General features: G+C 41.8%; 1 long non-coding RNA gene across 1 annotated transcript; it reads right to left on the bottom strand.

The window, feature by feature from the left end:
* Window positions 1-713: 713 nt before the first annotated feature.
* LOC128651882 (uncharacterized) lies at window positions 714-1,068 on the bottom strand. The gene is made up of 2 exons (XR_008401207.1): window positions 906-1,068; window positions 714-825 (listed from the first exon to the last, which is right to left on the bottom strand). It is a non-coding gene; the product is annotated as an uncharacterized LOC128651882 (long non-coding RNA).
* Window positions 1,069-12,357: the final 11,289 nt, after the last annotated feature.

Raw genomic sequence — 12,357 nt, 5'->3', positions numbered from 1 at the left:
GTCTCCTTTTCGGATCCTGACGAGATTATAGGCTCCACGTAGGTCTAATTTAGTGTATATGGTGGCTTGTCTGAGACGTTCGATGAGTTCGGGAATTAGAGGTAAGGGATAGCGGTTCTTGACAGTCCGTTTATTAAGTTCCCTATAATCAATTATAGGGCGTAGGGAGTTGTCCTTATTTCTGACGAAGAAAATGCCGGCCCCAGCAGGGGAAGAAGAGGGTTGTATAAACCCTTTCCTTAAATTCTCTGAAAGGTAAGTTTTGAGGTGATCTAGTTCAGGCTGTGATAGAGGGTATATGTGCCCGTAAGGAATGGAAGCACCTGGAAGTAGTTGAATAGGACAGTCGTACGGGCGATGTGGAGGAAGGGACTCTGCTTCCTTTTCACTGAATACATCTTGAAAATCTTGATAGTCAGAAGGAATAATTCTTCCAGTAGGATTTATAGAACAGATCAAGGAGTGATGAAAACAGGTGTTCTTGCAATAATCTGAGAGGAATTCGACTTCGAGGCAATCCCAATATATGGTGGGTTGATGCGTCTGTAACCATTGTAGACCAAGCACCAGGGGAAACATGGGAGAATTTATCACATCAAAGGATATGAATTCAGTGTGTGCACTTGACGTGGAAACCTTGATGGGAATAGTTTGGTGTGTAATAGGACCGGAACTAATTGTATTACCATCAATAACTCTAATGGACACAGGTCTTGCTTTCAACACAGTGGGTATTTTATTTATAGTGACAAAAACAGAATCAATATAGGAAGAATGTGCCCCAGAGTCGATGATGGCTTCACTGATTTGCTGGTGTAGATCCCACTGTAAGGTAAGAGATAAAGAGCAGTAAGCAACTTGGTTAACATTAGTGGTTAAGCATGTGGTTTTTCTGAAGGACTTACGTTTCTTCTGCCTTTGTAAGATAGGACACTCTCTTACAGTATGTGCATTTGAAGCACAATACATGCAGAGGTTGTTTATGCGTCTGCGATTCCTTTCTTCTGGTTGTAAAGGGCCTCTAGTGAATCCCAAATCCATAGGTTCTGAGGTTTGAGTGACTGTAGGTTTTTGGTAAGTAGAAAAGGTTCTTGTGATAGTATCCATACCTTGTTTTTCTGATTTGCGTTCTCTCAACCTTCTATCAATCTGAATGCTTAGTGTGATTAGTCCTTCCAAGGACCTAGGAAGCTCTATGCGAGCGAGTTCATCTTTAAGGGCATCATTTAGACCTAGACGGTACTGATTCCTAAGGGCAATATCGCTCCACTCAGTATCTTTACTGTATTGCTTGAACTCACTTAAATATTCCTCCACCTGCTTTTTCCCTTGTTTAAGAGACCTCATTTTAGTCTCTGCAGTAAGCTGAGTGTTAATATCTTGATAAAGAATTGCCATTTCCTTGAAGAAGTCTTCCAGTGATGTTAAAATAGGATGATCTTGTTCAAAGAATGAGTCAGCCCACTTGCGGGGTTCACCTCGCAGAAAAGAAATGACCGTTAAAACCTTAACTCGTTCAGTTGCGTAGGTTTTAGGTTTTAGACTGAAAAGAAGATAACAAGAGTTTTTGAACTGAGAGAACATAGCCCTGTCTCCATGGAATTTGTCGGGCATAGAGACTTGGGGTTCTGGGGTAGCCTCTGGTGTGGCTGATTTATTCATTGAGTCTTTTATTATATTGTTGAGTGTCTCATTTTGAACTTGTAATTCTCTAAGGCCATGACTTAGCTGATCCACCCTCTGGGAGAGAGTGTAAACAATTTTAGGTAATTCCGCTGGATCCATTTTTAAGGCTTCAGTATTATGTAACGAGCTGGTTGTGGTTGTGGATCTCAACTGCGGAAAATATATGATTGTATGCCTTACTTTAAGATACAATGAGGAAGTTACAATGTATCTGTCTGTATGGCAGTTGAAAGTTACTATTTGATTTAAATTCCTGATCAGTATTTCTGAATCAGGTTGCACAGCAGTTGTTAACCAAACGCACCGTGGATGGGATACACTTTTCCTGATAGTCACTGAGCACACAGGAGGAGCGTTAGGTCAGTACAGATGCAGCAGGCTGTTAGTCAATTGAAGTGTGATACACGCTGATAGCTGTGCTGTTTGTGAGAGCTGACAGGCAGATGGGTGGAGCAGGTATTAAGTGCTGTGCTGTAGCGTTACTCACAAAAGTTCAGTCTGAAGTTTATCACGCTACTCCTGAAGCGTGTGAAGAGGAATATGAGGAGGTATCCTGTGAGTGTGGTCCAATGTAAGTTAAGCGTCTGTACAAAGTTATAAAGTTCACAACTTATATCGGATGAGACTGCAGTTGCGGGTTGGAAAACACTTGATCTGCCAGCAGGAAAATAATGCAGCAGCGGTGTTTGTTAATCCAAATTAGGAAATGTTCAGACTTAGCATATAAGTCTCTTTCAGTTGCTCAAGTAGGCTCCGTATTATAAAAGGTTTAAATACCTTCAGATAGTTAGACTTGAACAGAGAGAGGTAAATCCCTGCAGCAGGTCTGTGAAGCTGTATGCTAAACTGGAAACAATACTGAAGCAGGGAGGGAGGCGTGTCCTGGCTTTAAATAACCTTGCTAGGTGTGAGCACAGGTAAAATTAAAGGGACAGAAAGGAATAAGGAAATCCATGACACTTAATCATAGATAAAACTAACAGGTAGAACAACCTAGATTTAAAGAAAGGTTTCTCCAATCATATCACAACATGTGTAAATGGATTTATGGTGTCATCATAAAGGTAGGTTGACACTCCATTAACATCACATAGTAATTCACATAGGGACCGTTTAAATTTAGGAAGAAAATATAAAAAATAAAAAAATAAACCTACTGATAGCAATAACATTACAATAGATGATATTAATCATTTTAGGAGAGTTGTTGCAGATGTGCAAGGAGGTCAGCACAGGAATATTTTGATGGATAGATTTCAATATGGCAGCACACATTACCAGAGGGAGGAGTTTAATAATTTGCTTATAAAATGTATTTATTGTTTAATATCCCTTAAACAGATCATATAAACTGAATCAGTGCCCAAGCTGGCTTAGGCAATATATTGTAACTAGTTATAAATCCTGTGTACACAGGCCATTTTTTTGCAGTACAGCGGTTCCACGACTTGCTCTCTCTCTATCCCCCCTCTCTTTTGCTCTCTCGCTCGCTCTCCCCCGCCTGCTCTCTCCCTCTGCCCATCTCTTTTGCCCTCTGCCCGTCTTTTTTGCGCTCTTTATCCCATCTGCCCAGCCCCGCCAGTCTCTACTGTGCATGACTGCTTCGGACAAACACACTTGGCCTTTTATATTATAGGATTAATACAAGATCAAAACTTTTTGACACACACACACACAATATTCACATGTTTTATATATAGTAATCCAGTCTTGAGACCAACCCACCAGATGCCAGCTGATATGATTCAATATAGTAACAAATGATTGCACTCACAGGACTTTCACAAACCAAAACAAAAATTTATTGGAACGTTTTTGGAGATATTATCTCCTTCATCATATGCTGATGAAGGAGATCATATCTCCGAAAACGTTCCAATAAGTTTTGATTTTGGTTTGTGAAAATCCTGTGAGTGCAATTGTTTGTTACTATCTATCTATCTATCTATCTATCTATCTATCTATCTCTCTCTCTCTCTCTCTCTCTCTCTCTCTCTCTCTCTCTCTCTCTCTCTCTCTATATATATATATATATATATATATATATATATATATATATATATACAAGAATTTTAAGCTAATTACACCTAATCTAAGCCCCCTAATAAAATAACAAAGCCCCCCAAAATAAAAAAAATTCCCTACCCTAATCTAAATTACAAAAGGTAATCAGCTCTATTACCAGCCCTTAAAAGGGCCTTTTGTGGGGCATTGCCCCAAAGTAATCAGCAATTTTACCTGTAAAAAAAAAAGAACAACCCACCACCCACATACCCCTACTCTAACCCACCCAATCCCCCCTTAAAAAAACCTAAGTCTAACCCCCAAGTGCTCCTTACCTGTCCTGAAGACCGGCGGAGAAGGTCCTGTTCCAGGCAGAGAAGTCTTCTTCCAGGCAGCGACCTCTTCTTCTTCCAGGATCCAGCCGGCGCAGAGTGGAGGAGTTGAAGACCGATGACCGCGGAGCTGAAGACCGTCCATCTGGAACTGAAGACCGGCGATGCTGGAACTGAAGACCGGCGATGCTGGAACTGAAGACCGGAGCCGGAGCGTGGAGGATCCTCTTCATACGATCGCCGCCATATACTGAATAGGAATTCAAGGTACGTGATTAAAAATTGCGTCCCTTGAATTCCTATTGGCTGATTGGCCTTCAAATTCAAATCAACCAATCGGGTGCGAGCTACTTTAATTCTATTGGCTGATTTGAATAGCCAATAGAATAAGAGCTACTGTAATTCTATTGGCTATTCTAATCATATAATATTATTTAGATTTATTTTAATAATAATTAAGTTAGGGGTGTTAGAGTTAGATAGGGTTAATATAGTTAATATAGGTGGCGGCCGTGTAGGGGGGTCAGATTAGGGGTTAATATATTTAATATAGGTGGCGGCGGTGTAGGGGGATTAGATTAGGGGGTAATACATTTATTATAGGTGGCGGCGGTGTAGGGGGATTAGATTACAGGTAAAAGAGCTGATTACTTTGTGACAATGACATGCAAAAGGCCCTTTTAAGGGCTGGTAAAAGAGCTGATTACTTTGGGGCAATGCCCCGCAAAAGGCCCTTTTAAGGGCTGGTAATAGAGCTGGTTACTTTGGGGCAATGCCACGCAAAAGGTCCTTTTCAGGGCTATTTGTAGGGTTAGACTTAGATTTAGTGGTAGGGAAATTTTAGTATTTTAGGGGTTAATAAATGTAATATAGGTGGCGGCGGTATAGGGGGATTAGATTAGGGGTTAATAAATTTAATATAGGTGGCGGCGGTGTAAGGGGGTCAGATTAGGGGGTAGTACATATAATATAGGTGGCGGCGGTGTAGGGGGCTCACATTAGGGGTTAATATAGTTTAAATAGGTGGCAGCAGTGTAGGGGATCATATTAGGGGGTAATATAGTTTAAATAGGTCGCGGCGGTGTAGGGGGATCATATTAGGGGGTAAAATAGTTTAAATAGGTGGCGGCGGTGTAGGGGGATCATATTAGGGGGTAATATAGTTTAAATAGGTGGCAGCGGTGTAGGGAGATCATATTAGGGGGTAATATAGTTTAAATAGGTGGCGGCGGTGTAGGGGGATCATATTAGGGGGTAATATAGTTAATGTAGCTGGCAGCGGTGTAGCTGGCGGTGAAGTCCGGGAGCAGCGGTTTAGGGGTTAATATATTTATTATTAGGATTATTAGGATTATTAGGTTCACGCCCCCAAGCCGTCAACTGTGCTGCATTCACCGACACCAATACGCTCGCCTGACATCGCCTAACATCGCTGCCGCTGACCTGAATACGTTCTCCATATTTAACAAAAAAGCTGTCGAAAAACTGTTTAACCTCTATACCGCCGCTCCCGGACCCCGCCGCAACTAAATAAAGTTATTAACCCCTAAACCGCCGCTCCCGGAGCCCACCGCCACTCTAATAAAGTTATTAACCCCTATTCCTCCGCTCCCGGAGCCCACCACCACCTACATTATACTTATTAACCCCTAATCTGCCGCCCCCTACACCGCCGCCACCTACATTATACTAATTAACCCCTAATCTGCCACCCCTATACCGCCCCCACCTACTTTATACTTATTAGCCCCTAATCTGCTGCCTCCTACACCGCCGCAACCTACATTATGTTATTAACCCCTATCCTGCCGCTCCCGGAGCCCACCGCAGCTAAAGTTATTAACCCCTAAACTGCCAGCCCCCCACATCGCCATAAACTAAATTAACCTATTAACCCCTAAACCTAACAACCCGCTAACTTTATATTAAATATTAACTCATCCCTATCTTACAATAAATTTAAACTTACCTTTAAAATTACATTAAACTATATTAAATTAATAATTAATCTACCCTAAATTTTATACTAAAATTACATTAAACTACAAATTAAATTAACTATATTATATATTTAAACACCTAACCCTACTCAAATAATTTAAATCTACACTAAAAAATTACTTAATTACAAAAAACTAACAACTAAGTTACAAAATATAACAAACACTAAGTTACACACAAAAATAAACACTAAGTTACAAAAATAAAAAAGAAATGATCAAAGATTTAAACTAATTACACCTAATCTAAGGGCCCTATGAAAATAAAAAAGCCCCCCCCCAAAATAAAAAAAACCTAGCCTACAGTAAACTACAAATAGCCCTTAAAAGGGCCTTTTGCGGGGCATTGCCCCAGAGAAATCAGCTCTTTTACCTGTAAATAAAAAATACAAATACACCCCCAACAGTAAAACCCACCACCCACACAACCAACCCCCCCCAAATAAAAACCTAATCTAAAAAACCTAAGCTCGCTATTGCCCTGAAAAGGGCATTTGGATGGGCATTGCCTTTAAAAGGGCATTTAGCTCTATTGCAGCCCAAACCCTAATCTAAAACTAAAACCCACCCAATAAACCCTTAAAAAATCTTAACACTAACCCCTTAAGAGCGACATACAATTTTGAAGATCCGACATCCATCCTCCAAGAAGCCGGCAGAAGTCTTCATCCAAGCAGCCGAAGTATTCATCCAAACCCGCAGAAGTCTTCACCCAGACTGCATCTTCTATCTTCATCCATCCGGCGCAGAGCGGCTCCATCTTCCAGACATCCGACGCGGAGCATTCTCTTCCATCGACGTCTTCTTCTAAATGAATGTTCCTTTAAATGACGTCATCCAAGATGGCGTCCTTTAGATTCCAATTGGCTGATAGAATTCTATCAGCCAATCGGAATTAAGGTTGAAAAAATCCTATTGGCTGTTGCAATCAGCCAATAGGATTGAGCTTTCATCCTATTGGCTGATCTAATCAGCCAATAGGATTAAGCTTGCATTCTATTGGCTGATTGGATCAGCCAATAGGATGAAAGCTCAATCCTATTGGCTGATTGCAACAGCCAATAGGATTTTTCAACCTTAATTCTGATTGGCTGATAGAATTCTATCAGCCAATCGGAATCTAAGGGACGCCATCTTGGATGACATTATTTAAAGGAACATTCATTCCGAAGAAGACGTCGATGGAAGAGGATGCTCCGTTTCGGATGTCTGGAAGATGGAGCCGCTCCGCGCCGGATCGATGAAGATAGAAGATGCAGTCTGGGTGAAGACTTCTGCGGGCTTGATGAAGACTTCGGCTGCTTGGATGAAGACTTCTGCCAGCTTCTTAGAGGATGGATGTCGGATCTTCAAAACTGTAAGTCAATCTTCGGGGCTTAGTGTTAGGATTTTTTAAGGGTTTATTGGGTGGGTTTTAGTTTTAGATTAGGGTTTGGGCTGCAATAGAGCTAAATGCCGTTTTAAGGGCAATGCCCATCCAAATGCCCTTTTCAGGGCAATGGGGCGCTTAGATTTTTTAGATTAGGTTTTTATTTGGGGGGTTGGTTGTGTGGTGGTGGGTTTTACTGTTGGGGGGGGTATTTGTATGTTTTATTTACAGGTAAAAGAGCTGATTTCTTTGGGGCAATGCCCTGCAAAAGGCCCTTTTAAGGGCTATTTGTAGTTTACTGTAGGCTAGGTTTTTTTTTATTTTGGGGGGGGCTTTTTTATTTTCATAGGGCCCTTAGATTAGGTGTAATTAGTTTAAATCTTTGATAATATTTTTTTTATTTTTTTGTAACTTAGTGTTTATTTTTTTTGTGTAACTTAGTGTTTGTTATTTTGTGTAACTTAGTTGTTAGTTTTTTGTAATTTAGTAATTTTTTAGTGTAGATTTAGATTATTTGAGTAGGGTTAGGTGTTTAAATATATAATACTAGTCCTAAAGCCCGATCACACTGGCCATTTTTTGCAGGGTACAGTGGTCCCACCCCTTGCGCTCTCTCTCTCCCCCTCTCTTTTGCTCTCTCTCTCTCCCCCCTCTCTTTTGCGCTTTCTCTCCCCCTCTCTTTTGAGCTCTCACTCTCCCCCCTCTCTTTTGCGCTCTCTCTCCCCCCTCTTTTGCGCTCTCTCTCCCCCCTCTTTTGTGCTCTCTCTCTCCCCCTCTCTTTTGCTCTCTCTCTCTCTCCCCCTCTCTTTTGCTCTCTCTCTCTCCCCCTCTCTTTTGCGCTTTCTTTCCCCCTCTCTTTTTTGCTCTCTCTCTCTAACTCTCTTTTGAGCTCTCTCCCCCTCTCTTTTGAGCTCTCTCTCTCCCCCCTCTCTTTTGCACTCTCTCCCCCCTCTTTTGCGCTCTCTCTCTCCCCCCCTCTTTTGCGCTCTCTCTCTCCCCCTTCTTTTGCGCTCTCTTTCCCCCCCTCTTTTGCGCTCTCTCTATCCCCTCTCTTTTGCGCTCTCTCTCCCTCCCTCTTTTGCGCTCTCTCTCCCCCTCTCTTTTGCGCTCTCTCTCCCCCTCTCTTTTGTGCTCTCTCTCTCACCCCTCTCTTTTGCGCTCTCTCTCACCCCTCTCTTTTGCGCTCTCTCTGCCCCCTCTCTTTTGCGCTCTCTCTCTCCCCCTCTCTCCCTCTCTCTCCCCCTCTCTCTCTCCCCCCTCTATATCTCTCTCTCTCCCCTCTATCTCTCTTTCTCCCCTCTATCTCTCTTTCTCCCCTCTATCTCTCTCTCTACCCTCTCTCACTCTCCACTCTATCGCTCTCTCTCTCCCCTCTATCTCTCTCTCTCCCCTCTCTCTCTCTCTCTCTCTCTCTCCCTCTCTCTCTATCCCCCTCTCTCTCCCCCCCCCCCTCTCTCTCTCCCCCCTCTCTCTCTCCCCCCTCTCTCTCTCTCCCCCTCTCTCTCCCCTCTCTCCCCCCCCTCTCTCTCTCTCCCCTCTCTCTCCCTCCCCTCTCTCTCTTTCTCTCCCCCTCCCCTCTCTTTCTCCTTCCTCCTCCCCTCTATCCCTCCCCCCTCTCTCTCCCCCTCCCCTCTCCATCTCCCTCCCCTCTCTCTCTCCCTCCCCCTCCCCTCTCTCTCTCCCTCCCCCTTCCCTCTCTCTCTCACTCCCCCTCCCCTCTTTCTCTCCCCCCTCCTCCCCTCTCTCTCTCCCCCCTCCTCCCCTCCCTCTCTCCCTCCTCTCTCTCTCTCTCCCTCCCCTCTCTCTCTCCCTCCCCCCCTCTTTCTCTCCCTCCCCCCTCTTTCTCTCCCTCCTTCCCCCCTCTCTCTCCCCTTCCCCCCTATCTCTCCCTCCCCCTCTCTCTCCCTCTCTCTCTCTCTCTCTCTCTCTCTCTCTACCCTCTCTCTCTCTCTCTCTCTCTCCTCCCCTCTCTCCTCCCCCTCTCTCTCTCCCCCTCCCCCTCTCTCTCTTCCCCCCCTCTTTTTTGATCTCTCTCTCCCCTTTCTTTTGCTCTCCCTCCCCCTCTCTTTTGCTGTCTCTCTCCTTCTCTTTTGCTCCCTCTCTTGTGCTCTCTTTATCTCCCCTCTTGATCTCTCTCTCACCTTTCTTATCTTTTCCCTACCCCCTCTCTCCCCTCTTTTGAGCTGTTTTGAGCTCTCAGACTGCACAGCCTTTCACGGCCCGCCTGGCCCCGCCCCTTCACGCTCGATCACGCCCCCTTCACAGCCCTCACGCTCGGCCACGCCCCCGGACACGCTCGGCCACGCCCACTTCTGCTTGCAGAGACTTAGGCACTGTGAGGCCAGGTGTGTTTGTCCTCGTGCTGTCTCTACTGCGCATGACAGCTTCGGACAAACACACTTGGCCTTTTATAGTATAGGATATATATATATATATATATATATATATATATATATATATATATATATATGTGTGTGTACATAGTACCACTAAGAGAAGATTATCTGCTTCTATCTACATTTCAGGTATGTAAACAAATGTAATCCCCGGACATAATATTATGTTTCACAGAATGATCCACAATACATTCAATGCTAAATACTGCATGACACCACCAGAATGATTAAAACAGCAAAATCATCTCCTTTAAAACAACAGAGGTTCTCTTGATTGCAACTCTGGTGCTCCTATTTGCTTTATTACAATTCCTCTCAGCAGGTATTTAAGGCTATTTATAGGGGTGAGCAACCACTGAATACAGATGTACCCCATAATAATGTAACTTAAATTTATAAACGCAAGTGTAAACTGTAAAGGTGCTAGGCATTATCTTTTTATTAGTAACAGTAACAATGTATTAAAAGTTAATGGATTTTTTTTAAGTAGTCTGTAACTTCAAATACAGGTCAAAGTCATTCTATAACAATTATGAGGAGGTTTTATTTAAAAAGAAAATGAGGACCAGAGAATTGTGCTTGCTTAATGAAAATAATGCTTTTGTTCTTCATAGGATTATAGACAATTTTATACACGTACACATCATTTGTTACCATTCATAGCACAACTAATCATTAAACATAATTTTTTATCAATTTCAAAGCAATATATATATATATATATATATATATATATATATATATATATATATATATATATATATATATTTTTTTAACTTGATGCCATCCCTCTGGAATTTCTCTATTTTAGAACTTTATATAGAGCAGACTGATGCAAAATATATGAATCATGGCAAGATCCAGAGAATCCTACACATACAGTGATTATTCTCAATTGAGAATTGCAAGTCATCTAAGCATTGAAGCACTTGCCTGGTTCCTATATTGTTCCATTATGCCTTTTGCAGTAATGTGTATGCAATCTATTTCCCCAGCACATTGGGAATTTCTGTAATAAAAAGAAATCTACACAGATGTGCCTGCTTGCCAGACAAATAGGTGGTAAATCCAATCAAAATGGCACTTTGGAGAGTTAGTTGCTATGAAAATGTTAGTTGTCTCATAAGCTTGTCACTGCATTGATAGAACTGGAGGCCATGAAATGTAGAACAGCTAAGAGTTTCAAAATACCAGGGATTACATGGGTCCTTGTATTGAGGGGCTCAATAATATTTCCCACTTTGTTCTAAAGTTTTAAAGGACACTAAAGTCAAAATTAAACTTTCAGTATTCAGCTAGAGCATGCTGACTTGAAAAAAACTCCTATTTACTTCCATTATCAATTTTTCCAATGTATTTTTATATGCACACTTTATGAAGCACCAGCTTCCACTGAACATGTGTACACGTTTACAGAGTATACACATCATAGTTTCTGATTGGTTGATGGCTGTCACATGATACAGCAAATGGGGAAAAAACATAATTTATGTAAGAACTTACCTGATAAATTCATTTCTTTCATATTGGCAAGAGTCCATGAGCTAGTGACATGTGGGATATACAATCCTACCAGGAGGGACAAAGTTTCCCAAACCTCAAAATGCCTATAAGTACACCCCTCACCACACCCACAATTCAGTTTAACGAATAGCCAAACAGTGGAGTGATAAAGAAAGGAGTAGAAAGGATCAACAAAGAAAATTTGGAAATAATTGTGCTTTATACAAAAAATCATAACCACCATAAAAAGGGTGGGCCTCATGGACTCTTGCCAATATGAAAGAAATGAATTTATCAGGTAAGTTCTTACATAAATTATGTTTTTTTTCATGTAATTGGCAAGAGTCCATGAGCTAGTGACATATGGGATATCAATACCCAAGATGTGGATCTTCCACTCAAGAGTCACAAGAGAGGGAGGGAATAAAAATAAAAACAGCCATATTCCGCTGAAAAAATTAATCCACAATCCCAAAAAATAAGTTTATTTTCATTTTCAAAAGAAAAAAACTTAAATCAAAAGCAGAAGAATCAAACTGAAACAGCTGCCTGAAGAACTTTTCTACCAAAAACTGCTTCCGAAGAAGCAAATACATCAAAACAGTAGAATTTAGTAAATGTATGCAAAGAGGACCAAGTTGCCGCTCTGCAAATCTGATCAACTGAAGCTTCATTCTTAAAAGCCCACGAAGTGGAGACCGATCTAGTAGAATGAGCTGTAATTCTCTGAGGCGGGGCCTGACCCGACTCCAAATAAGCTTGATGAATCAAAAGTTTCAACCAAGAAGCCAAGAAAATAGCAGAAGCCTTCTGACCTTTCCTAGGACCAGAAAATAAAACAAATAGACTGGAAGTCTTCCTGAAATCTTTAGTAGCTTCCACATAATATTTCAAAGCTCTTACCACATCCAAAGAATGTAAGGATCTCTCCAAAGAATTCTTAGGATTAGGACATAAGGAAGGGACAATAATTTCTCTACTAATGTTGTTAGAATTCACAACCTTAGGTAAAAATTGAAAAAAAGTCAGCAAAACTGCCTTATCCTGATGAAAAATCAGAAAAGGAG

The sequence above is a fragment of the Bombina bombina genome, chromosome 3, assembly GCF_027579735.1.
Source record: "Bombina bombina isolate aBomBom1 chromosome 3, aBomBom1.pri, whole genome shotgun sequence".
NCBI classification, from domain to species: domain Eukaryota; kingdom Metazoa; phylum Chordata; class Amphibia; order Anura; family Bombinatoridae; genus Bombina; species Bombina bombina.
Note: the sequence above shows the minus strand (reverse complement) of the source record. Positions and strands in the feature narration are given on the sequence as shown.